Source organism: Rattus norvegicus, chromosome 6 (genome assembly GCF_021556685.1).
Source record: "Rattus norvegicus strain SHRSP/BbbUtx chromosome 6, alternate assembly SHRSP_T2T, whole genome shotgun sequence".
In the NCBI taxonomy this organism is placed as follows: Eukaryota; Metazoa; Chordata; class Mammalia; order Rodentia; family Muridae; genus Rattus; species Rattus norvegicus.
In genome coordinates, this window is record NC_141539.1 from 36,340,603 (window position 1) to 36,368,124 (window position 27,522).

The 27,522-nt window shown below is 39.8% G+C and overlaps 1 long non-coding RNA gene across 4 annotated transcripts in view; it reads right to left on the bottom strand.

Annotated features, from left to right (window-relative positions):
- The window catches only part of LOC120103506 (uncharacterized), a 105,344-nt gene that overhangs the window by 53,854 nt on the left and 23,968 nt on the right, over positions 1 to 27,522 (bottom strand). For all 4 annotated transcript variants that reach the window (XR_015622908.1, XR_015622909.1, XR_015622911.1 and 1 more), the window contains 3 exons: positions 5,618 to 5,640; positions 4,129 to 4,319; positions 2,785 to 2,870 (listed from right to left, as the gene is read on the bottom strand). This is a non-coding gene — a long non-coding RNA (uncharacterized LOC120103506). The remainder of the gene's footprint in view (positions 1 to 2,784; positions 2,871 to 4,128; positions 4,320 to 5,617; positions 5,641 to 27,522) is intronic.

A 27,522-nucleotide genomic window follows, 5' to 3' on the forward strand; every position in this document is an offset into this window, starting at 1 on the left:
AAAGCTTCAGACTTTTACAAGTAAACTTCCAAGCATCTATGAGAAGGTTAGCTCACATTTTGTATAATTTTTAGAAGTATAACAAGAAAAAGTAAGAACACCAAACTACAAATACACTGAATTCCTATGAAAGTTGAGTTGAATCTTTTAGAATCATTAAACTCATGTTACATATTTATACAGAAATAAAGGTTATAAACAACTATTATTCTTTTGTCAAATGAAAAATCACAAAAGTAGGAGCTGGAGAAATGGATCAGTGAGTAGCACTTGACACTCTGGGATCGACACTGGAGTGCAGGTGTTCAGGGCCCAGGTAAAGGGCTTGGTGCAGTAGCTGTGTCTGTAACCTTAACATTCAGGGTTGGAAATAGCTGGATGCCCAGAGTTTACTTGCTATTCATCTGGCCAAGTGATGAACTTCATTTCTTCTGCAATTCTCTACGTCAAAAAATTGCTAAGCACATGTGTTCAAAAACATATTCAATGATGTGAGAGCGCATGCGCACGCACGCACACACACACACACACACACACACACACACACAGTGTGCACGTACGTGCACCAAGACCCAAAAGTAAACTAGTCATAATATCAATACTTCATATAAGACTATACCCAATATAAAGAGTCTGATATCGTACAGAAATAATTAAATAATGAGCTACAATATAAAATTAATGAATAGCAAGCTAATTAAACTCATGCACGCACACATGCATGCACACACAAACACACAATTTAGAAGTGCAGTTGTGGTAAAAAAAAAAGTCACCTGAAATGTGTGTTAAAATAAATCTAACACAGTGGAATGCATATTGAAAACGAATTGTGATACTCAAGTGTGGGAGAACAGAATAACCATATATCAAAATTAGCCACAATGAGCATGTGTGAGAGGATATGGCTATGAATAGCTTGAGAAGGTTCTTTCATTGAAAGACATCGTTGTCATGTTAAAGACAGAGAAATTCCACCCCATGAAGAAAGGCATCGTGTTACTGGCCCTTAAGGCAATATCTAAAATAAAGATGTTTAGAACACCAGTAGAAATTAGTACAAAGAACATCACAAAGAATAGGAGTAAATGAAATAAATGTTTTGAAAGAATATTTCAAACTTGCTATCAAGCCAAAAGTATGCAAATTAAAATAAAAGAAATAATTATCCTGTCCATGTGCCTGGAAGTGCAATGCCCTGAGGCAGTCCAATCTTTTTGGTCACCAGCACCAAACTCTAGAGAGGGTTCATTCCAGAGCCAAAAGACCTACAGCAGCAGAAATGTGGCAGTGACTCTCCTGAAAACCAAATTATCTGAGTTGACATGGAAGGAGGATTCATTTTAATGCAGAAAGGAAAGACATAATGATCAAACCAAGACAGGAAACTAGGCCTACTTCCTGTTAGTGTTCAAAAAGCTCAGCTCTGGAAAGTTCCCACAGTTGGGGTTGCATAGCCCAGTGATGCCCAAGGATTGAGGGATTTTATTCACATATATTTTATTTCCTAAGGGGAGGGCAAAGCTGTATGGGATGCATTCTCGCTTCCTGAGCTCCAAATAGCTGTCTCTGGATAACCCACACCCATCATGCAGCAGGATATATCCATTCAATATAAGTAAACTCTTACCACAAGTTAACTTCTGATTAAACACTTGAGCAATTAGAATTATGTTACCAATTATCAATTATTTAAGGGCTAACATATCACACTTAGCCAAGCCTGGGTTTTAAAAGAACCTCACCTGGTTCTCCCACCTACTGCTTTTGACACACAGCCATAATCAGCAAGCTGCCTCCCAGTGTGTCAGCCTCACCTGCTCTGCTGGAATTGCCCAGGCTCTTTATTCCATATTCATTTACAGATTTTTTTTTGCACCATAAATAACAGGGGGGATAATTGTTTTCTGAATTTCAGATAAAGGGCAGTGCATGCAAATATGACCCATACGTCATTTGTGGCATACAATATCTGCAAACCCTACTGGTAACTCTAAGTTAGCCTTTTCTTAAACATCATAAATGTTTATATTTAAGAATATTTTTAATTTTTACCAAATTTTTTGAACTAAATCTACTTCTTACGTTATTTTTCACTGCCTATAAAGACAGTAATCTGCTGCCAAGACAAAGAAGGTATCTAGGAAAACTAAGAACCAGGTGCTATCACAAATCTATAAAGAGAGTAATTCAAATTTCACTTGACTTGTTTTGATTGTTTAACAGAAACAAGATCTCTTGTTACAGCCCAGTCTGGTCTAGGACTCACTATGTATCCTAACCTGGCCTCTGACTCTAGAAAATTCTCCTGCCTCAGTTTCTTTTACCCAAGTACCCTACTTTGCTTTCTGTTGCTGTTATAAAACACTTATGACTAAAAGTAGCTAAGGGAAGATGGTGTTGATTAAGCTCAACCCTCTAGGCCACAATTCATCTTCAAGGGAAGCAAGGGAACTCCAGACAGAAGCTTGAATGAGGAACTGCAGAAGAACTACCAACTTGCTTCCAGACCCACATTCAGCTACTTTTCTTTTACAATCCAGGTTTAGCTGCCTGAGGATGGCACCTCCCACAGTAGCTTGAGCCCTCCTACATCAACCACACACTCACATATACACGCATACAAGCATGCACACCGAAATGTTCATAAATATGCCTATGGGCCAATATGATGGAGAAAATTGTCCAACTGAGGTTCCAGTTTCCAAGGTACGTCACTGTGACAAAGACTAGCCATCATGTCAAATGTGAGCCACTCAAGAATAATGTAATTCAAACTCATACCTGGCACTATGTAGCTTATAAGTAGAGCCAGCCCTTGGATCCAGTGAAATCTTGTTCCAAAGCCATTCCCTTTCCATTCGGCCTCACTGAAATGAAGGAAGTGATAATTTTGTTACAACACGAAGCCATCACCCAGGAGGAACATGATCTCCTTCAGCACTACATAATGACCATGGGTTCTCTTTATACCCTGAGTAATGGCAGTATGGGCTTCAACAAGCTCTGTGGGAGCTCAGTGAGGTGACCAGGGAACCCAAACCTGAAAAGCCACCTTAGACAAAGGAACGCAAAGGAATGCAGGAAGAAGAAGATACCATGGTGGCTTGGAGGCCCATTAGTTCACTTGCTAGAGACCTAGAATAGGCCATCTGAAACCTCCCTACTGTACCCACCAATAAACAAAGCCCAAATTCGAAGTCAGAGAGGCTTTAACTAAACCTAGGGTACTCTCTACCTACCCTCCTCCAATGAGAAGACACAAGGATCCTGATCTTAAAAGAAATCACTCAGATATATATATATATATATATATATATATATATATATATATACTAATTATTCATGATGTTTCTCTTTTCTTTTTCTGTTTTGCTTCCTAAATTATGGTCACCTTTGAGAGAATCCAATAGCCTTTTCAAGCACATTAAACTGCTAGGATGTAAAAGAAAGTCATAATTGGAGTTCAAATCAAATAACAGAGCACAGTTTAAATGTATCCTATCTTTTAAAAGACCCAAACCCTTTGTCTCCAGTTTTCAAACTCCACATGCTCAAAATGGAAGAGTGACCCAGTTGCCATGAGTCTTACAACTTGACAGTATTTTTTTTCCTTTGCTTTGTTTTTTAGGTGCTTTCAGGCAGAAGAAACTGCTCTTCGCTGTGAGCCCATGAAGCCCTGTTTAGAACACTTTTGTGAGTCCCTGTAGTATCATGATTTTCCTTCAGAGAGCATGTAATTTTAGGTTCTTGCACAACAGCACAGATTTTTATAGTATTATTGAAGGTTATAATTTTATTTCCCTCTGACAATTAAGTGCACACTGGTGTTAGAGAATCTTTTCTTCCTCCCATCACATTTGAATGAAATCGGAAGGGCAAACTGCACAGCTCTGGGAGTTCTCAGGACTAGAAGTGTAAACATTTTGTGATTCCCTTGTTGAAGAAGCATTTCATACATAGGCAAATCCATCACGTCACTACTGTTTGTTTTCAGACACAAACAAGCTGTAACGTAGAGCATACAATGCAGCAACCAAAAACAATCAATGTGCCACTTATGCACTCGCTTTGTTTAAGAAATAGTTTAAGAGCTTACAGTACATTAGCTCAGACGTGGAAACTAACCTTTCTGCAGAGCAGGCACATCTTCTGAAGAAATTCATCTCCCTTCTAGAATTCATCATTTTCCATCAATAGTCACATCTCTTTCTTGTCTGCTGCACTCAGATCTGAGCAGTAACATCAGCCTTCTAGAGAGACCCTCACTGCTCCCCCTTTGGTGTAAATGAAACATATCACCTTTCTATTCCTGGCAACTGCATGCAAACAAAAATGTTGAACTGTGAACGAAGCAACCAGATGTAAACCCACATGACTCACCCTGTTCCTTGGAGGCAGAATGAAATCATTTCCATAGCAAATGACAAAACAATTAAGTACATGCCAATTCGCCTTTGACTCTCTTTGAAGAGAATGTTATAATTTATATAAGAATCTCTAAAAATAACAATGCTCTCTTTTTTTCCTTTAGTTGCGTGTGCCTGTGTGTGTGTCTGTGTGTGTGTGTGTGTGTGTGTGTGTGCCTGCGCACGAGTGCATGTGTTGTGCATGTGCACAGGCACACACATATGAGTGGGGGGAGAGAATATGTGTATATGCATGCCTGTGTGCAAAGTATAAGCTCTCAAATGTGCTTGTGCATGTGTGTATGTGTGTATGCATGCCTGTGCATGTGAACACTCATGGTGTGAATGTGGGTATGGAAATGTTATAGAATTTAGAGAGGTAAGAAGACACCTCTGGTATTGGTTCTCACCATCTACCTTATTTAAAGCAGCTTCTGTTGTCTTTCGGTCGGACTAGCTCATGAGCTTTCAGACTACACCTCATCTTCCAGGAGGACCAATGGGATTTTAGACACTCATGTGGCTAAGTCTAGCTTGATGCATGGGTTCTGAGGATTTGAACTTGGTCTTGCATGCAAGCATTTTGCCCACTGTTACCCAATGAACCAGTCGCCCAGCATGATGATGCTCCTTTAATCTTCATCCACTGTCTTTAGTCCATTTGATGATGGCTAGCTTTGTTTAATGCTGCTTCTTCTAACAATACTTACTTGTTCAATAATCGGAGCCCAAGGCAGGGGGGAGAGACTGGCTCACACTTTCCCCTAGTTTGGTACAGCTAAGCTCTATTAAAAATCACTTCCTATAATAGGCAGATTTCATGTTTTCTTCCTCTTTGCTTATATTTGAGAAACTGGGCCAGTCAATGAATGTGTCATCTTTCCTTAATGAGATAACCTTACTATAAAATCTACTAACACCAGGCTTATGGTGTTAGAGCGGGCTCTCTATTCTTCTCAGCACATAAACATATTCTGTTACAAGAAACCCATATGCTAAAGCTTTAACATCTGACGTGGTTATATTTAAAGAGAAGAGGTAATTGAGTAGAAATGGAGTCATCTGGTAAGATCAATATCTTTATAAGAATATATAGAAGAAAGCCCAAAGTCTTTCCATGTATATGCAGCAAGAGAAGATTGCATGGAGATACATAAAGTAGCCTTTAGCAAGCCAGAAAGCACTTACCAGAAACTGATTATACTTACACTTGATCTCAGACTTGCTGATTCTAGAAAAAGGGAAATAAGTTCTGTTGTTTAGTGTACTCACACAGACATGTGCTCATGAGGGTCAAAACTGATTAATATGAATTCCTGGAAAGAGTTTCTTAGAAACATTTCTCTGAAACTGTTTCTATAAACTGTCTTGGGTAGATAGAAAATAGTCAAAAAAAAAAGGCATCAAATATTTCCCTACTAAATAATCTGTCCACTTTGGAATGTTATAAATCTTAGGAGATTTACAAGGGCAAGATGTGACGGTTACTATTTTGTCTTGGATTTCTTATGCACTTTTAATATTTGTCTAAAACAGCAACTCTTTGTTGCCTTTTTAAATAAAGGTGGTTTGATTTTTTGTTTTGTTGTTGTTTGAATATATATATGTGTACATATATATATATATATATATATATTACACACACACAAACACACACACACACACACACACACACACACACTCTAAAGTCTCAGAGCTGAATGGTCATCAATGTGATACCTTTATGTTCCCAAGATGGACACATATACAGACAAGATGAGGACCATAGATGCTCTTTCCTGCTGCTCTGTAAGCCCTATGCCCAGAATTTCAAAGAATTCTCCAGACACACTGGCCTATCTTCACTGAATTGATGGTTCCATCACACTCAAGAAAATATCTAGAGAAACTTACCAGCTGTATTAATATTGATTTTTTATATTAATATTATATAAAATATTACTACGTGTGTTTGAACTTGTCTTTCAGTTTTATGAAAACTAGAAAGCTTCCATTGAATTTCCACCATTTAGGCATCCCATAATAGTTGAAACTGTGAGAATTCAAAGATCTAAAAGGGGTTTGGGTCAGCTGATTTTACTTCCAGAACTCAGCAGCAGATTTCCCTTTTACCTTGAATAGTTTCATACTAAGTAACTAGCTTTACTTGGCCTTCCCCCTCCTCCCTTCCCCAAGTGCGTGCTCCTGTCTGAAGCCCTGGGTTGTTCCCTCAAGTAGTGTACTTACTAGCTTATACCAAAGAATAATAAAGAGGGGTTGGGGATTTAGCTCAGTGGTAGAGCGCTTGCCTAGCAAGCACAAGGCCCTGGGTTCGGTCCCCAGCTCCGAAAAAAAGAAAAGAAAAAAAAAATAAAGAGATCCCAAAATAAATAAAATTGGAAGACAGAAGGAAGCTAGCTAACCTATTTTTGACAGAAAACGTGTTTGTCCAGTAAAATGTCAGCGATCTTCACTCAAGGTAGAGCTTCTTCATTCTGTCCGGAGCTACTACTGGTGAGGGGCATGGTGAACTAAACGGACTCTTGTTACTTGTCTGGGACAAATCTTTGTAGTCTTTGCATTCTTCTGACTCGAGCTAATGAAACTAGCCAATGAAACCTTATCTTCCATTCTTGGGATGACTTTGCAGCTTCCGACTGGATTGGGCTGGGAGGGCTGTCTGTGTGTAAACTGGCCTGATTTAAAGCAGGATTTATGAATCCTGAGTTGGATTGTGGTACTGTCTATATCACCGTGAAATTATCTGCTGATAATTTAGCAAACAAGACAGCGGGATGAAGCTCGCTGTTCTCGAGACCAGCAGAGAGACTTGCAATAATGCCGGAGTGCTAAGACCAACAGGAGTTTAGTTGGAGTGGCGGGCTTGCCCAACTCAGCATGGATTGTTCGGGTATCCACATAGAGCACAACTGGAGAAAGGCATGTTTGCACAGTTTCTGCACTCATTATTAATGCACAGCATATATTATTCAAAGTAAGCAATTATCCCAAAGAAAACAAGACTATTTGCATTTCCCGAGAGAGTATTTGCCCCTCTGAGGATACGGGTGTCAAACAGCAGGCAGGAAACCGTGGACTGGGGCAGAAACCGTAGCGTTTCTTCTGCAGGAAAAGATGCAGGAGAAACAGATGCATGCTCACCCTCCACACGCTGGCCCTGCCCAGCTTGATTATACCCAGTCCTTATCCACGCACAGCATGCTCTTTGTGTTCAGGCCGACCAACATTATGAGCACAAATATTTTTGAGATGATAAGAACATTAAAACATGAAAACTGCTTTTCTGTAAATTATAAAAGGAATCTATTATGGTTTAATAAAATTTCTTGGCAAAACCTTATGGAAAGGCTTTGGGAATAATTCTTTCTTACAAATCCTCCCCTACGTAGAATGGGTTTCTTGGAATGTCCTAGGTGTTGGTTTTCAAATTTTCAAAAGCAATCGAAATGTCTTGTGTATGTGAGAACTGCTGATTCTCGATCCCAGAATTTCATATTAATGGGCCAATGATAGTACTCAATAATTTATATTTAAAAAAATTGCCTACACAGCTCCATAGCAGAGATTGCAAGGACGACCTGTAACAAATACCATTCTAAAGTTGTAGTGTGTGACAAGGTAGTCCCATATAACAACTGAGTACCAGAATGTAGGGTGGTACAAATTATAAGGTGATATGACAGTAACATATACTTTGAGATAATAAAACATTTTATAAGAAATAAATACAGAATACTAGATTGATTGTTTTATACAATTACATTTTAAAATAATATTTTCAAATATTTTGAAATAAGGATCATAATCACCAGAAAATATCTTGCCCATTATTTCCTGTTTAACCTATGTATTTGAAAGTTTAAAATTGGAAACATGTCCCACATTATATCTCTATCAGACAGATATTGATATGAAGATTATGCACAGACTTGGACCAACATTCTATATCAATCAAAAATAAATGATACATTTAACATGTGATTCCAAATTTTATTGCCCCAAGATACCTTTCAGAGTTTTTTGTTTTTAGTTATGCGTATGCATGCATATCTGAGTGTGATTCTATGTTTCTGTCTTCTGGTACCTATAGAGGCCAGAGAGGAGGTATTAAATTCCCTGGGGCTGGAAGAGTGGGCGGCTATGAGACGCTAGCTCTTGGGGCTGTAAACCAAAGTGTGACTCTGTAAAAGCAATAGATGCTCTCAACAGCTGAACCATCCTTCTACATCCAGATCACCCAAGTTTTCTCAGATCCTAGGGAAGCACACAGAATTGTGGTGAAAAATAAGAGCTGTGAAGTAGCTCAAATGACCTCCTGTGGAGAAAGAAGTTGGGCCAACCAGATAGAAATTTTGATAAACTTAAGCCAGACCAACTAAAATTCTCAGAATCCTGTCTCTTTAAGAAAGCCCTCATATGCTTTCCTACCATGGTTCACTGAGTTTTGTAAGTGCTACCTGTCTATGAAACAGTTCTAATTATTTGTTGCTTTTTACTTTTTTATGTGCTGTGTGTTTCTTGTGTTTGTGAGTTGTGTGGGGGGTGGATCTGGGGTGGGGATGGCGGCTTGTTCTCTAAGACCTGGAACTCAGTTTGCCTTTTCTATCATTCTGGACACTTGACATTGCATTACTTTGTATTATCTCAGTAAATATAAGAAATGAGTGACTGGGGACAAGCTAAACATTACGTATTCCCTTAATTTTAGGAAGAAAACCACACCCAGCTATTGTGGAAACGATCCACTGCGACGTTGCTCACACTGGGTCCAACCAACATTAAAGCCTGTAGTTGTAGCAGCTTAGGAGGTGTCACATGTAACTTAAAATTTGCACCAAAAATTTAATATATTGAAGAGACAGCACAATCTAGCGATTAGAAATCACTCCACGTTATCCTATTGAGCACTTTACATAAGCACGGAACTATTTTTATAGTATACATTAACTTCTTGCACATTACGTTTCCATAGAAACCACTTGTGGAGAAACTCATCTGGAGGCAAGAGGTTCCTTGCCCATCACTCACCCCATGGGCCAGGAAAACAGAAAGACAAAAACGATTTCATTGATGAGACACCTCACTGGTTCTCAATATTCCTTCTTCTACCTTAGTCTCTGGAGTCAAGAAAGAATTCAATTGTCTCAGTTCTGTCTATGCCTGTATGGAATTAGCAAAACTGTGTGTTTTAGGGTAAGGTCTTAGAATGGTTAATCCATCCAGTCTAGGCTTCTCATTGTCTGACCTATTTCCTGGGATTCCTTAGTAGTGTTCTCCTAAAGACACATTATTATGGTGGTGCTGTCACTAAGTGCAGGTCCAAGACAGCTCTTGAAAAATGTCCAAGTCCCTCCCTCCTATGTTAAAAGGATCACAGACTGAGTAATTTACACAGGACATCAGCATAACAGTCATCCTTCTGGAGGTTTACAGGATTAAGTCAACAGCATTTTATACCTAAGAAAGAGTGGCCATCCACATGGCAGAAGTAATGAGTAATGTTTCTTCACATGACAGAGACCATGGGCGGAGATTTACGAAGCACATAGCTTGTGGTCCCTGGCCTCTTTATAATGGATGAATCCTTATCCTGTGAGAACAGCATCTTCATGACCCGATCACCTTCACAACTCTTGCCCTCTCCAGACACTTGCTTTAGGATTAAATTTCAACAAAAAATTTGAAAATAACACTGGCAAAAATACAGCAACCAGTATTCAATAGCTCTACAACTATAAACAGAGGAATAAACAGATAAAAGCAGGGGGTGTAGAAGAGATCATCTCTTTATTCAAGGTATTTCCCACCACATCCCTTCCATTGCAGTACCCTTTAAGGTGCTTGCTTAAATGACTCCCGTGGCATGGAGTGTTTGTTGTCTTGTACAAGAGATTCTGTTTCCTTTGCCACCTCACAGGATAAAGTGATTCTGCATGCAAATATTTACTGTAAAAACACGGTGTTTGCCTTAGTCCCAAATCACAAACAAAAATCATCCTGTCTTCTAAACTGATTTAAGCTTCTCCATGACAGGAATTTTACTCTAGCTGAACCTCACCTCCCAACACCCCATCAAGTTTACTCTGAAGATGCCCAAGCAAGTCTGAATTAATGATATTATTATTTTTCCCCAAGACCCAGTTAGGGCTCCACTCCTTGGCTGTGTATAGGCATTTTGAACAGACAGCTGCACTCCACTGGGAAGCATGTACTAAAAGGCAATGTTGGCATTTCTTCATTTTATGATTCTCCCCAAGCAAAGGCATAGAGTGTTTTTTTCCCAGATAAAGAATCAGAATGCAGGATTTTTACAATGTCATTTAGCAAACATGCATTTCACTTGGGGGGAGGGGTGAACAAAAACAATCTTATCCTATCTTTGTGCTGGAGAACTCAGTTCATGCTAAACCACTTTGCATTCATCCATTCATCCTCATTCTTCATTTTTTGGTATATTCATTGTATCCAAATAAAATTTGTTCAAGTCAAATTCTGACAGTGCTGTAAAGTGACACATAGGACAGGAGATAAGTAGGGTTGGCTGTCTCAAATCCCAATGTCCCTGTCTCATTCAAAACTTGTTGTTATATTCCATTGATGTGTTTGTTTGTTTTTTTTTTCTTAAATGTATGGTACATAGCTGTGAGGAGCTAATTCACTTAACATAAAATATTAACATTCATTAGGTTTCAGGTTTTGGGTTCTTTTTTTTCCCCAGTGTGTAACTAAAGCACCGTGGAAACAAATGCAGTTCCTTAAATGAGGTGTGACTGTGACAGCCCCAAGTAAAACCCTGGGCATGGAGGTAGAGGGGAAAAGCAAGCCATGAAGACATGGAAATGCTCTCTCATTACTTTACTCTAAGAATCTTAATTAGTCCCAAAGGTTTTTCCTCACTCATTTTAAACCAAAATCGGGAAGATCAGACAATGAAATGTGTGTCAATCAATCTCCACTAGAGTCAGCCAGCTGTAGCCACTCCGTTCACAGGACTTGACCCTCTATCCTTGCAACGGTGAGTTGGCTAGAATTTGCTCCTTTCCAAATTACAGGTGTGTACGTAGAATTGTGCCGGTAAGTGAGCTTTTCTAATTGAGTTCATCCTTGTAAATTAATAAAAATTCCTGCCAATCAAACATGTGCATGTTTGCAGGAATATTATCAGTAGGTAATAGAGATAATTAATACTTCATGACATCAAGGTCTAAAATTAAAATCAAATCTGAGACTTAACTGCGATTATTAAATCTGAGGAAAATTATCTTTCGGATGACAAGAGTCAAAACCTTCAGCACCTGAATTAATAGGAAGGAGTGAGCCTCCGAAAAACCACAGGGCTTGCCTTTGCTTTTTCTTATGTTGCAATAATTACCACTTTATGACATCAAGGACCTGTAACTGGTTCAGATAATATTGCAGCTGGGTAAAGGATTGTTGTTGCAAAATCTACAATTTTAGGCAATTTACCGACTAGTGAAATAACTGAATGAGTATAGAAATCGGTTGAGCTTCTTACTCCCATACCCAAGCTCCCAGAAATAAAACCCAGACTGAAAATATATTTACAAATACCTTGTCCATACAACTAGGCTCTTCTCTCACTAGAATCATAAGTGAAGATAACCCATATATTTTCACCTCCATTCTCCCACATAGCTGTTTATCTCCACTCAGATACCCTGTGTCTATCTCTTCACATCTTCCAGGGCTAAACTTCTATACCTGGCCCTATCCCAGAATTCTTTCTTCCTCTGGAATGCCCTGCCTTCTATTCTGTCCTTTCCTATAGGCTATCGGTTTTTTAATTGTCAAATGATACATCCATATAATACATGAGATAGACAAATAAGTATAAAACCAGAAGCTGGACCAAGGCTTTCAGACAGTTGTGAGACCTACATTTTAGCCAACTATCTTGCATCTGTGTCCCAATTTCACTCTTGCTTACCAGGTCCTAGCATAAAGGAAGTATTTTCTCTGTTTGCAAGAGGATTATTTTCAATAATGAATTTATCCCTTTTGTTTTTTCATTCATTCCTTTGATGTGCATGCCAGGCATCATGTGGAGTGTTTAAAGAAGAGATATTAGAAAAAGATAAAGTCCCTGTTCTCAGAAGACCCCACAACCTGGCAGAAGAGTTAAATGAATAAAATTGTGCTAAGACAGGGAAAAGCTTAGAACCAGTGGGAGGAACGTGTGATATGGTAAGAGAGCTGAGAATGGATGATAGGTGAGGGACTTCTCACACACATTTTTTTTTGTTTGTTTGGGTGTTTTTTCCACTGATAAATGAACATTCAGGAAAATAAGGTAACTGCTTGTAGCTTTGGGTTTATTTTTTCACTTCCACTGAATTGAAGTGGTTGATTTTTATGGAACAAATTACCCTTGTGTGACTACCACGGGAATATGATAAAGCAGAACACTACTTCTCAAATGACAGTCACATTAGGAAGTAGGGTACCTTATTATAATATATGTATATAAGTTTGCCTGAGGAAAGCTAGCTACAAAGGGGTGAGCAACACCCTGAACCAAGTAGCTTAACTGGTATATGAATTTCATCAATGCCATGTATTCATTAGTTTGATTTTGTGCTTTGAGGATGGATGTATTGGTCCCTTTTTCAGAGGAGCAGGTTCCCAACAGAGTAGGCTGAGTCAAGAACAGATTTAAAAGAGGAAAGTCAAACTCTGCAGAAAGTTCAGTCCAGAAGGCTCATCTGGTTTATAGGTATGAGGAGAAGGATGCTTAGACCAGTTGGATCTCAGAGTCCAAGGCTAGATTTAGAAAATGGTTTGGAGTTCTGAGCCTGATTGATTGAGGCTTCCTTCACTGGGACTGACCAAGGAATTGATACTAAGATATAGCTCTGGGTCCCATCAATACACCGGTATCATATAGGTGGGTGAAAAAATTTTTATAACAATACTACTACTGCTACTACTACTACTACTACTACTAATAATAATAATAATAATAATAATAATAATAATAATAACAGTAACAGCAACACAACCTGCTTACTTTAGACAAAGCTCATGAAGTCACAACTGACTTTTCTGTTCTTTCTGGTACATCACATTCAATAAAGTTGGCTCTTCTATACAATGGAGGAACCCATGCTAGTGGATAATTTTACACACGTAGATAAAATCAGCCCTTTTGGTGTATCAAGAACTACAGGCCAAGCGCCCTACCTCTGGGACTGCCAGCCTCCGTTCCAGGATTCTATAGATCTCCCAAAAGGAAGTTATGATATCCCATGTGACGAGGGAAAATGTCTGTCCTAGGAAACTGCTATGCACACTTAAATATTATAAATGTGCAAGTATATTAACAATGGCATTCCATGTTGTTTGAGGCATTTCTGATGCTGCTGTAACAAATCACACTGGGATGGATAATTTAAGAATTCTAGAAATTCATTTCTTATAGTTCTGGAAGCTGGAAAAAATGACAGATAGATAAGCTCATTTGGGAGCCTGGTAAAGGCTAGCTTTCTTCTTTCAGAATGCCTTCTTGCTATGACTTCACATGGAGAAAGAGACAAGCACCGTGTTTCTCTAAGGGAGCAGGAGCAGAGTGGAAGGGCATCACAGGCCTACCTGGTTCATTCAGTCTTTTTTTTGAGGGTATGAATCCCGTTCACGATGACAATGACCTCATGACTTGGCTACTCCTTAAATGCTAAAGATAAAAACGATCAAGCTGTCAGCCATACTTAAGGGGACACAATATTCTAATACCTGGGGGACAATTTTGCCCCTGTCCTGGGACCTGCTTTGCTGCACATACAAATGCAGCATCTCTTCTCAGCTCTGGTCTCACCGTCAGGAAATCTTTTGAAAAAGACAACTCACGATCACTGCCACCTCAGCCAGTGCCCTTTCCTGGCACACACTACTCTCGTCCTCTCTCACCTGATTAGAATCCTCTGTATGACGCTCTACAGCGGTGACACAAGATGTCCAAATCATGTAAAGGCAAAATTCTGTGACATGTAATTTCCTTTTTCCTTTATTCATCGGAGCTTGCTATTCATTATCTCGTCTCTTCTGATCCTGTCAGATGGCAGAAGTCTCATTTGAGACAGATAATAATTAGCACCCTGGAACTGCTAATCACTGGGGGGTAGTATACTCATTTGACTAAGCATAAAGGTTAGTCAGAAAGACCTGATCTCAAACCCTATCTCAGCTACTTAATGAGTTAATGACCTTGATCAAATAATCTCATCTCTACAGATCTCGATGTCTTTAGCTGTACAATGGGATCATTATGTATGTCTACCTAAAGTCGACGTGTGGGCTAAATGTGACCACATGCCTTAAATATTTAGATGTGCTTCACTGAAGAAGAGAGCCTTAATATTTAGACAGCATTACTACTTATTATCAACTGAACTCTTAGAGCAAGGGTACTAAATCCCAGGGTGGAGCCTCAAAACTCAGGCTCAAAATTGTAGGATCATGGTGTCTCAATCCTCTTGGGCTGCTCTCACCAAACATTAAAAACTGAGAGTTTCCTAAGCAGCAGGCACATTTTTTTTATGTAAGTGGGAAGGTTGAAAATTAAGTCCTGGCTGCTTCTGCAAGAGAAAGGCCCCTCTTGATAATTCATATGACACCTTCTGCTGTGTTCCCATACTGTAGGAAGGGAAAGGCGAGCTTTTTTAAGCCTCTTATAAAAAGGCAAGAATAATACTCAGAAAAGGTCTATTTTCATAGACCCAAATTTCCTAATATCACCACCTTGGGCCCTTGGGTGACTAAGATAGGAACACACAGGACAAGTGAATAAATTGGCAGATAAAGACATTTGCCACCAAGACTAACAACCTTAGATTGATCCCAGGTCTCATGTGGTAAATGTGGTAAAAGTGGAAAATCAATTCTGCCTTCTGGCCTGCATACACATGCTTTTGCATACACATGCATGTATCCATGTATTCTCTCTGTCTCTGTCTCTGTCTCTGTCTCTGTCTCTGTCTCTCTGTATCTCTGTCTCTCTCTCTCTGTCTCTCTCTGTCTCTCTCTGTCTCTCTCTGTCTCTCTCTCTCTGTCTCTCTCTCTCTCTCTCTCTCTCTCTCTCTCTCTCTCTCCCCTGTCTCTGTCTTCCCTGTTTCTCCCTCTCTCCTTCCCTATTTCCCTCCCTCCATTTCTCATTGTAATAAAGAATAGCTTAGCACATACCCTTATTGGAGAAGCATAAACATTTAAGCCGTGAGGAGATGTCAAGCATAGTGTGAGAATAGGAAAGAAGAAAGATTCTGGAGGTGCCAGTTCTGCAGTAGGCCACCTCTTGTTAATATGAGGAGGTGACTAAGTTTGTCCACAAACACCATGAAAGCATCAAGATAAAATTTGGCTCCACTGGGATGCTGCAAAATAGGGAATTTGGAAAGTACTCGTCAAGAGGCAAACATATGCTACAGTTGAAAGGTAGCTGAGTTTCCAGGCCATATGTAGTCTCTTGAGAATTTGATGTGTATTAGCATAACTAGAGAACTCATTTTTTTTGAGCTAGCCTCCAATGACAAGAGCAGCAGTGGACCCCATCTTAGCTCAGGAGGCCCTGGGGGGGCTGTGAGTTGCCTGGGTATTCTCCAAAGAGAAAGATTGGTAGAAGCCTCCCTCCCCTTCCAACAATCTTTATTCCTTGCCTAGTTCTCTAAGAGAAGGCATATGTTTCTTCGATTCGTGGTTTGTAGCAAGGTGCAGCTTAGAGGGTGGTGCGGATGCACTTGTTATTTGACATGAAATTAAATAAGAGAATGAATGATAAATAGCCAATGTCTACCCATCAATTCTAAACATGGAAATTCGAGTGTGGCATGAGGATAGTAGTTGCTGATCCATTAGAAGGGAAACACACTGAATCTTGGGCAAAACGAGAGAAATATAATTTCCCTGCATTATCTTGTCCCTTTCTTAATTGCCTATCAGGATGCATTCATCAACTCACTTCCTCAGGCCCGTCTTTTCACTCGTATGCATTTTATACAAAACAGGCCTGTGTTTTAAGTATAAAACACAGGGCTTGTGCTATCACATCAGACACAGACAATGGATAAAAATCTTCACTTGTCACTTTCCAGATAGAACACATTTTGCATTTCAAAGCTGGGAAGCAGGCTGCAAATACTGAGCGAGCAGGAGGATGATAAAGCTGGGGGCAGGAGCACCCACTGGGCTGAGGATGCTGCACAGTGGCTCATGTGAAACCAGGGCCTCAGAAGGTTTCCCAGCAGGTGCCTGAAGAGAAAGCAAAGCTAACTTTTCAGACCATGCCCGTTCGAACTGAACTGCAGGCCTGGTCTTTAGATTCCAGATGTGGAACCAGTTCTCGAGAAGAGAGATGATGGGGTTTCTTTGTCTTAAAGTTATCTGAGGAAGACAGATGGAGGGAATGTGGGTTAACCTGGAAACCAGACACATCAAGAAGGACATGGGGGCGCCTCACGTGGGAGACACATGCAAACCATATGTCCACCAGATGGCAAAAAGTGTCACCTTAAGGAGGCAAACCATGGCTGGTGATGCTGCCTGAGTCAGTGTACCAACGCGTACAGGCATGCCAGCTAATCTTGGATCTCTCATGGTAGGAAGAGCTCTTCCAACTGCCTGTCAATCTGCTAGCCTGTTGCTCCATGCGGGCTCTGTAGTGTAAGAGCATGACATTTGGGGTGTTCTGGATAATAATCCCACTTAGCCTCAGATTCTTTCTCTCTCCTTCTCCCCTCCCCCTCCCTTCCTTCTCCCTCACCCTTCTCCCTCCCCCTCCCTCCTCTCCTCTCTCTTACCGAGTCCTAGATTTATCTCTTTGATTTTGTCCTTGATTTTTTTTTACATTTATTTTCTTTTGAGACATAGTCTCAATATACAGCTTAGACTGGCTTCGATTTCATAGTCCTGTTCCCTCTGCTTTCTGAATGTAAGGACTGTGGACATCTTCACTGGGTCAGTCTGGCAGTTCCTCGGAAAATTGGACTTAGTATTCCCTGAGGACCCAGCTATACCACTCCTAGGCATATACCCAAAAGATGCTCCAACATACAACAAGGATACATGCTCCACTATAGTCATAGGAACCTTATTTGTAATAGCCAGAAGCTGGAAAGAACCAAGATGTCCTTCAACAAAGGAATGGATACAGAAAATGTGGTACATCTACACAATGGAGTACTATTCAGCTATCAAAAACAATGACTTCATGAAATTCTTAGGCAAATGGATAGAACTAGAAAATATCATCCTGAGTGAAGTAACCCAATCACATAAGAATACACGTGGTATGTAATCTCTGATAAGTGGATATTAGCCCAAACGCTTGGAATACTCAAGATACAATTTACAGACCACATGAAGCTCAAGAAGAAAAAAGACAAGTGTGTGGATGCATCAGTCCTTCTTAGAAGGGAAAACAAATCACTCACAGGAGGAAATCCAGAGACAAAGTGTGGAGCAGAGACTGAAGAAAGATCCATCCCACATATAATCACCAAACCCAGACACTATTTTAGATGCTAAGAAGTGCTTGCTGACAGGAGCCTGATATAGCTGTCTCCTGAGAGGCTCTGACAGAGCTTGACAAATACAGAGGTGGGTGCTCGCAGGCAACCTTTGGACTAAGAACAGGGTCCCCAAGGGAGGAGTTAGAGAAAGGACTGAAGGAGCTGAAGGAGAACATATAGGAAGAACAACAGTATCAGCCAACCAGACACCCCAGAGCTACCAGGGACAAAACAAACAACCAAAGAGTACAAATGGAGTGACTCATGGCTCTCCTGTAGCAGAGAATGGCCTTGGCGGGTGTCAATGGGAGGAGGGGCCCTTGATCCTGTGAAGGCTATATGCCCCAGTGTGGGGGAATGTTAGGGCAGGGAGGTAGGAGGAATTGGGTGGGTGTGGGAGCACCCTCATAGAAGCAGGGGGAGGGGGAATGGGATAGGGGGTTTCTGGAGGGAAAACTGGGAAAAAGAACAACATTTGAAATGAAAATAAAGAAAATATCCAATAAAAAAATACAATCTTCCTAGTACTTTAGTCATTGGACTAAAGTAGAAATTTCTGACAATTCACTCAACAATTGTCATATACCTATGTATTCTGTGTCATTATTCAATGGTATGGATTGGTCACAGAAACAGCTAAGAATTTGCAGAACTGTAGAGAGTTTATTTACTTCATTGTTTAAGTTTGGAAAGAGAGGAATTACCATGAGTTTACTGAAAGCCATAAAACTACCAAATGCTAGCATTCTTTGATTTCGTTCTCTGTAATTTTATATTTTTATATAAAAATGCTTTAATATTATAATTAGATTTTATAGCTATTGCATTTTTGGGCTATTGTAACTTGGCTTTAAACATTGTTTTTGCATTCCAAGCTATCAATGTTAGTACATCAAAATTTAAATTGTTAATGTCACTTGTACTGATGTAGTGTTAGTTTAAGTTCACTAAAGACTCTGGGAATAATTTTGTCTGCACAGGGTGTCCCTATGTATCCTTGGCTGGCCAGCAACTAGCTATGTAAACCAGGCTGGCTTTGAATTTGAATTTCTGTTTCATTTATGCCCTCATTCTCAGGAGAAAACTTGTACAATCATGACCATCTCTAGGCTCTGGAATTTTTCAGAATGACAGTTATGCCTTCTTTGAGAAAACCATTATTTCTTTTATTATATATATATATTTTACTCATATTTTTCTTTCCTTATACTACTGGCAATACTGGGATACTACTTCCTTGAAAGACAATATTGATTATGATTAGTTACAAATGATATACTTGTCTTGAATTTGATGTTAGAAATAAAAGGATTTATTCTTTCATATTATGAAAGTCTCCTTTCATATTATGGTAGTCTCCTTTACATCAGAACAAAGGAATACCCTATTTATAATATTCTTAACATACTTTCACCATGAATGAAAATATTTTCTGAAAATATTTTTGCCACATATTGCAATGATTATATGATTTTTCTCTCACATTTTGATGACTATCACATTACTTTTTAATAAAACTGACAGAAGCATAACAGCAGTAAAGTGTTTTTTTTTTCCTGAGGATAGACATTCTCATGTAGAGAACGTCAGAGAAATTGGGGGATGGCTCTTTGACTCCAGGGTAAATTGAATTGATAAATGAGTTCCTCGAGGGAAGAAATAAGACCTTGAAAAATGATTATGGGTTTTTCCAGAGAAATCCAGGTGAAATTCTCCATGTCACTACTTCTTAAAACAAATCAATAGTTATCCTTTCATTAACTAAGTCATCAAGTGAATACAATTATGTCCAACGCTGAAGGGAAGCACTGACCAGTGAGTATTATAGGGACTAAGCAGCTGTGTCGTACCTGAAGGCTAGGAAAGTCTACCAAGAGAGCTTGCTGGGGAACATTCACAGCATCAGCATTGTCAGTGTCCCATGGCAGATAAAGCGGTGTGGGAAATGATTGACACAATGAATTCATACCCAGACATGACCATCAAAGCCCTTCAACATATCCTGAAAATGTGAGGAGTGTGCGTGGGTGTGTATACTAGGAAAGTATTGACTGAGTCTAGAGTTTTTTTCTTCTTCTTCTTTTTTTTTTTAAGAAATGTACTCTCTGCCTCTTAAAATAGTATCTGTCACTGCCTGAATAATTTCCGCGTATGAGTTATACATTGCTTCCACTGTTACATTTTCATGTATCTTTGGCTTTGAAGCGCCCTTCAAGGGGTTACGGCTATTAGTTTCTCCGCCCACTGTCCACTTGATCTCACATTGCTACCGCGATAGCTAGCCTATAATGGGATTTTTTTTAAAGCAACACTTAAATTGTTTTAGAAAACACGAATAAGCATAACTTTTTTCCCTCGTTTAATTTTCTCCCTTGCAGTCTGGTGGAAAGAGAAGCTATCTTAGCCCAGCTCTCTAGCAGATACTCTGTTTCCCGTGTTCCGTATGAAGGAAGCCATGTATTAAATTGGGATGAGCCCTTGCATTTCATCACAGAAAGTGAGTGTTGGCTTGAAATGGAGGATCAGCTCATGTGGGAATGAGATGGTGCCTGGATCATAAACTGCTACTCCAGGGCAAAGGACCGAATTATTAAAACCATTGTTTATGGTCCTTATCATTTACAAACAGGTGAACATGGAAAAAGGACTTTCAATTTCCCTAAATTAATTTTCAGTTGAGGGTTCTCTTGTGTTAAAAAGATAAGAAATTTGTTTAGAATTACAGTACAAGGAGAGTACAGCTCTTTAAAGGACCTGCAAGCATAAGGTTACCTAGCAAATGCGGATACGGCATTTCTCAGACACTATTCCTTTTTACCACACATTTGAGAAACTGAACAGACCTTAAAACAAACAATTCTCTAACTCATCCTCCTATCTCCTCACAGCAGCTTCTGAGGCAATGACTGTGGAGATGAGTCTAGGATTTTTTTTTTAAGAAATAATGACAATATTGCTATACTGATAAATCCAAGACTTTAGCATTGTGTTGCTGTATTACACAAGAAGGCCCTCCCCAGTATAAAACTATTAAAAAGACTCAGCCTTTTGGTTTGAAAGGTATCTGTTCTCATATCCTCAATTGATGGCTCTCATCTACTCTTTATGTACACCAACCATCTCCCCAACGCACCGGATTATCCTACTGATATCCCTCCTCTAACCCCACATACACATAGTTCAATACACACTCAAAACCCCATCAGTCTCTATAACTATTGGAATGGAGCTATTAATCGTAATGACTTATGTTTTAGGGATGTCTCTTATGTCAAATCACCTTATCAATCATTTGAGGCAAATGAACTCACTTCCACCATACAAAACTGTTGCCTGCTAACAATACCTACCATAAATATACCAATTCTACTAATCCGAAATTTTCAAGACTGGTGACTTATGCAAATCCCTGTCATTTGCAAAGAAAGGACTTCAAATGAAATTTTCTTTTCGATTGCCACGTTAGTGTATTTAACCAGTTTTTAGTATGACCCAGCATGTTAGCGTCTCTTCAACAGCTGTTTGTGGAATGTGTACAAGGACTATGAAATATGACTTCCTAGATGATTAACCATAGTTTTATAATAGTCAACTCTTCTTCAACCTCATTTACATTACAGGAACTTTTATCTAATAATAGTTTATCAATAAGCTGGAGCACGCCCCCTCTCAAGAGTAACTGGCTCTCATCCTTTAGTATTAGAGTGGAGTTTCTTCATCTACCCTTTCGTTTATTAAACAAGTATGACATTGCAAAGTATTCTAAGATGACCTCAAAGCCTCCCAAATATTACCTACTACTCAAATCTACAGAATGTCCTCCCATACTGAAAATTTTGCTACTTAGAAGTCACCAGGTTGAGCCACGTGTCTTAAGCTCTTTCTAGGTTGTAAATCTATATTGAATATATTTGAGTATTTTACCTCAGCACAGAGCTGTACAATTTGGATAAAGTTTGGTAAAGTAAATCCCCATTGAGGTACTAAGCAACTCAATAACTATATCCTCAACAATGAGTAGACCACGGCAGAGTTAATCTTTAGAGTCACTTTGTCTGGATTTAGAATCAGCACGGAAATTCATTTTCTGGGAGGATGTGAGGGGATCTTTCCTGAACGGTTTACTTGGGGATGAAAGATTCACTTTGAATGTGCACAATGTCATCCCATGGTTTGAAGTTCTGAGCTGAATAAAAAACTCAAAAAAAAAAAAAAAAAAAACCTCAACAGAATTACAGTCTCGGCCTCAGCCTTGGTCTCGGTCTCGGTCTCGGTCTCTGTCTCTCTCTGTCTGTCTGTCTCTCTCTCTCTCCCCTCCCTCCCTCCCTCCCTCCTTTAACCCTCCCCCCTCCTCCCTCCTTCCCTCCCTTCCTCTCTTTTTCCTGGAAAATGATGTGTCCAGCTGCTAAACATACCTGCTGCAATGAAATCTATCTCCTCCAACTACGAACCAAAATGCACTCCCTAGCTTGCTTTGTCTCTGGTGTTTTGCAAATGAGAAAAATAAGTAAACTCCAAGTAAAAGTAACAATATGTAAAGCAAAAGCTTTAAAGAATCTACAACATGATATCACATATCAAAACCAAGGGAATGATCCTAATAAGAATAGAGTGAATCAGCAGGAGACCTGAGAAGAAGAAAGCCAACTCTGCTTTTACATTAGAAAAAGGTCTTTCAACTGGCCACAAAGCTTGGGCAGAGAAAATGAAAAGCCACTTAGTCCTTTTCACAGCAAGGGAAGTATACTCGCTATGCTTCACCCCAGTCACCTACTCTGAGCTGACAGATGTCACAACTAATTTTTCAGTTATTAAAATACAGTCGCCCCATCTCGTTATGGGGACAGGTCAGTGTATGCTATGCTCAGGATCCTTTTGTGCAGAATGTTGGATTGGCATTCATTAAAACCCTTTCTTCAATCATTTTACTCTCATTATGCAGAACAAGGGCTTAGGTAAGTAGGGATTAAAGCAAGAATTATTCTAAAGCAAGAAGCTTTATCCTCAAGACTTGAAAATAGAGAGAAACCAGTTACAAATGTAGGATTAGATTATAAACTTGTTCACTGAACAGTTACATGGCAATTTGCTGTGGTAATTATTACCATTAATTTGAGAGCCAATAATTATTATAGAACTTCTACCGTTTCATCTCTCATTTATTCCGAAATCCTGGGGTATATTTATTCATTTATTTTTCACATACCTGGTTTGCTTGATTGCTCTATAAACCTCTATCCTAATGACATGTTTTTAAATCACAGACATTTTGGATGCAAACCAAAAACTTCTGAGATTACCCTTCGTACAACAGAAAGGCAGTGAGTGCACAGAGATTGAAGAAGTAATTCATCTTGGTCACCCTTCTCTGTGCTGTCCACCCCAGAGGTTAATAGAACAGAAAGCAGTGGCTGCCATCTTGGACCACATTCCATTTCAATTTTCTCGTCACGAACGCAATGCTTTTTCTAGCCGAGGGGAGTGAACAGGATCATATAAGTCTCCCCATGATGCCTTTCCCTCTGGTCTTTCCATCTGTGAAGAGCAGGACTCAGTGCTAGTGTAATTGAACCGCTGTGCTTGGCTTCTCCGCTGAAAGAGAGAGATATATAGTCCCTCTGGTGACTTGTTGCAATGGAATTTGAACTCAGCTGGATTTAACTCAAGGAGTTAAAAATTCTGGTTGAGGTAGGCATTCCATGAAAACAGGAATTTTAAATGTGGCCATGTAAAGCACTGCTCTTTTTCTGGGCACCATCATGGTGTAGAGGAAATCGTGGATTGCTGAAGTGACTCTTATTGGACCATCAAAATGAATCTGTGCTGGAGATAGTATATGCCATAGACTGGGAACCCAGATGTAATGGCAGAGGAAATGAGGAAAACCAGTGTTGAATATTCTAGATTTGCATCCTGGATACAAGAGACAAAAAAAAATCTACCTGGTCTGATATATTCTTCCTTTTACCATGAACAAACCACTGAAATGTCTGAAGCACAGTAAACCTTTCCTCTCTTAATTTGTGTATGTTGGGCATTTGTCACATTAATAGGAAAAATATAACTGTATCATTACTGTTCTCATTGCTGTTCCCAAACACCTATACAGCACAACTTAAGAGAAGGGTTTACTTTTATCTTAAAGTTTAACACTGGATCTAGCCCATCGTGGTCAGAGAGCCAAGGCAGCAAGAGCTTGAGGCAGATAGTCTGATTATGGCCATGGTCAGGACCAAGGAGTAGGCAGCAAGTAGGTTTGGGCTATCAAACATCAAGGCCCACGCATGATCTTTCACTTCTTCAGCAAAACTTCATTGTCCTAAAGATTCTACAGCCTTCCAAAAAAGGCCACAAATAATCAAGTCTTTAAACACATGAGCTGGTGGTAGTCCCTTCCCATTCAAAGGATGATAGTACTTAAACTGTAGAAGGACTAGAATCAAAGACTATAAAATTTGCAGACTTTGGACTACAGATGAATATATTAAGAAAAATCTAGGATGTGTGTGGAGGGGATTACTGGGGTGATGACCTAGTGGTTAATGGAATTCACTGCTCTTGTAGAGTACCATGTTTGATTTTGATTCCCAGTACTCACATGGTTCCCAACTCTCTGTAGCCCCAGAGGATCAACCTCTGGCCTCTGCAAACACCTGCACATCACACATGGAGACACACAATACACGTATTAAAAATCAATAAAAAATAAAGCCCTAAAACTCTAGTGGAATTATTTGGCTGTAACATGAGTGTGCTATGGTTCAGAGAGTTAAGTGACTACTTCTTTGTCCATCTAGTTTATGAAGGATAAAGGCAAAACTGAAAATCTTGTAGGTTTTCCCTGTCTGGAGCCTTTTTCTCTTTACTATACATACAGCAGTGTCTCACTGCATTTTGGGAAAGGTTTGAGCCTATTAATCAGTTTTGCTATATAAAAGAAAGATGAACTGGACAGGAATTCACAAAGCATCATTAAGATAGAATGCTATACTGATAAATCGCAGCGAAATAAACACCCACAGGTCTCCACGTATAGTTGGTTTCAGATTTTGGGATTCCCCAGGCAGAGCTAATGACAGAACCCACTAAATATAGATGAGCTTTAGGCCACTGAGGAAAATCTCTCAGCAGACAAGAAGAGAGAGGAGCTATTCATGTGTCAGGAAGATCAAGAGGCAAGGAACAGGTGTATTGATCTAGATGGGAATTGTTCTTAGCTTAGACCTGATAAGAAACATTAGGCTTTTAATTCATTATTATCTGTCTCAAGCTAGAACTGAAGGACTAACACAGGGGAAACTGCAAGTCAAAACTTAAACCTGATATATTTTCCCCATTGCAAGTTCATAGCAATGGAGTGCAACCACTCATTAAATCTCCTAATGCCTGCCACACCTCAGGCTCGGTGAGAAATGTCCAGACAAGATGGATCTTACTCCCTTCCAAGACAGCAGAAAACTTGAACTGCATAGTATTCAGAACAGAGAACCATGCAGCAGAGATCATCTTTTCAGAGGGAGGCAATGAAGAAGAATGGTGAAATCCCATTCCTGATCACAGTGAACTTTCCAGAAGAGGGAATGGGATGACTGTAGAACATTGTAGAGGAAAAGCCTGAGTTTAGCAAAGAGTGAGTGCAACTGGGGAGAGCAAAGAGTTTTTACAGCCGCTCAAGTCATCTTGGTTTGCATCCTAGGAACTAGGTATGGAGCAATATGTCTACAGCTACCATAAAGCCAAGAGGACATGGTCAGATCTAAGGTCCTCCTACATGGAGAAGTAAAGGTGAGATAGGACTGTGAAGTTGGAATTTGTGTAACTGCCAGTGGCAAGTGGACATCAAGTACACTGGCTACATTGCTTGTGGGTTCAGTCCCCATTTTAAAATGTTTTGTACAGAGGATGCTGGATACATTTATAAACACTTGCTTATGTTGGCTGTTCCTCTGCTGTCAACTTGGGCTCTGTGCTGCCCAGGTTCACCCACATCCCTAGAGGTGGTTTCATCTATCCTCTGTATGGAACCTCCTGAGAGTTAAGGCCCCTTATGGGTGGGGTAGTAAGAGATGATAAATGAACAGTAATTCTTCCCTTTAAACCCGGGCAAATGATTCTTGCTTCGGGCTTTAGTTCTCCCTCTGAGATCACCTGAGGACATGGCAGATGGAATAAGATCCCTTCCAGGAAAGCTGTGAAGAAATATTGATTCAAAGGCAGCGTGGATCTTTATGACTGTGGGTTGTAGGTAGGAGCTCAACATCAGAGGTATTGAGGAGAAGGGGGAAAGAGAAAAGATACAATAAACGTGCGCTATGTCCTGAAGCTGTTCGTGTCTTGAGGCTTAGTCAAGCAGGGGGAAAAATGAAGAGATACTGAATGCTTTCTCTTACGCCGTGGGCTCTGAAGAGACTGTGGTATTAGCTTCATTATCCTGCTGTGCTTCGGTGAAGATGAGTCTCCAGAACCGAAAAAAAAAAAAGTAATAGCTGGTCCTGGAAGCACAGTGTCCCTCATAACCTGGAAGTTGTATACTTCCAAATGCAGCTTGCATTTGCAATCTGGAGGTTCCAGACACACAATTTCTGACCTGGCTTTTTAGGCAGAGTGGCTGCTTGGATGGGTCTAAAATGGCTTGAAAAATAGACAATTTCAGACTTGTTTTTCACTAAGGAAATCCCTCCAGCACTATACACATCCTGGAGTCATAGTGCAGGCTCAAAGACACAGATGTGACTTTGTTTCCTGAATGCTGGCACCTTCCAGAGTCACAGAATAGTCTCAACTTACAGCAAACCTAGAGAGAGAGAGAACACACTCCCGTGCAAATGCCGGTGGGTTGGTTCTTGGAAAGCTCAATGTATCAGACCATGCTGGTAATCTGAATGGCGCTCTTACCATGAAATGGGATGCAAGTCATTGCTAATTAATTCAGCCACACTGGTGTATACCTCAAGATACATACATACCTCATAAGACCAAGTCAGAGGCTTTCCTCTTGGTGACTTGATTCTGACCCCCAACCACCTGTCTACCATGCATACCCTGCCCAATACCCCTCCGTATGTCTATGTTCCCTTCCGTCCAGCTTTTTCACTGTCACTCCTTGCTAGAATCCACCTGCTCACACTTATTCTGATCATATAGAATGATTTACTACCTTGTCCTTCCCAGAATCATTTCCTCTTTTAAGCTGAGAAGCTGATAGCCGGAGTTCAGCCATAATTGTAGAAGTGTAGTATTGATATTGTGAACTTCGGCTGATGTGATAAGTCAAAGATCCCTGCTATCTCCGTTTCAGCCAGTAAATGAAAAATCACATACAACAGGAAATTACATATCAATAACATGAGATGCATTTTTATTGACTAGGTTTTTAACCTAATAAGAATTTCATTCTTACTCTTTTTCTCAACTGCACAAAGGCTTTGCTTTGGGAAAATAAAATATTTAACTACTGTGGCCAAAGATGTTCATAAAAATGATACAAAAATAACAAAACTGAGCAGTAAAGTACAGATTGGGTTAAGAATTGTGTGTCAATTGATGTCTACCATTCATAACAAAATTATACTTTTGGTTGGGGATATCAATCTTAA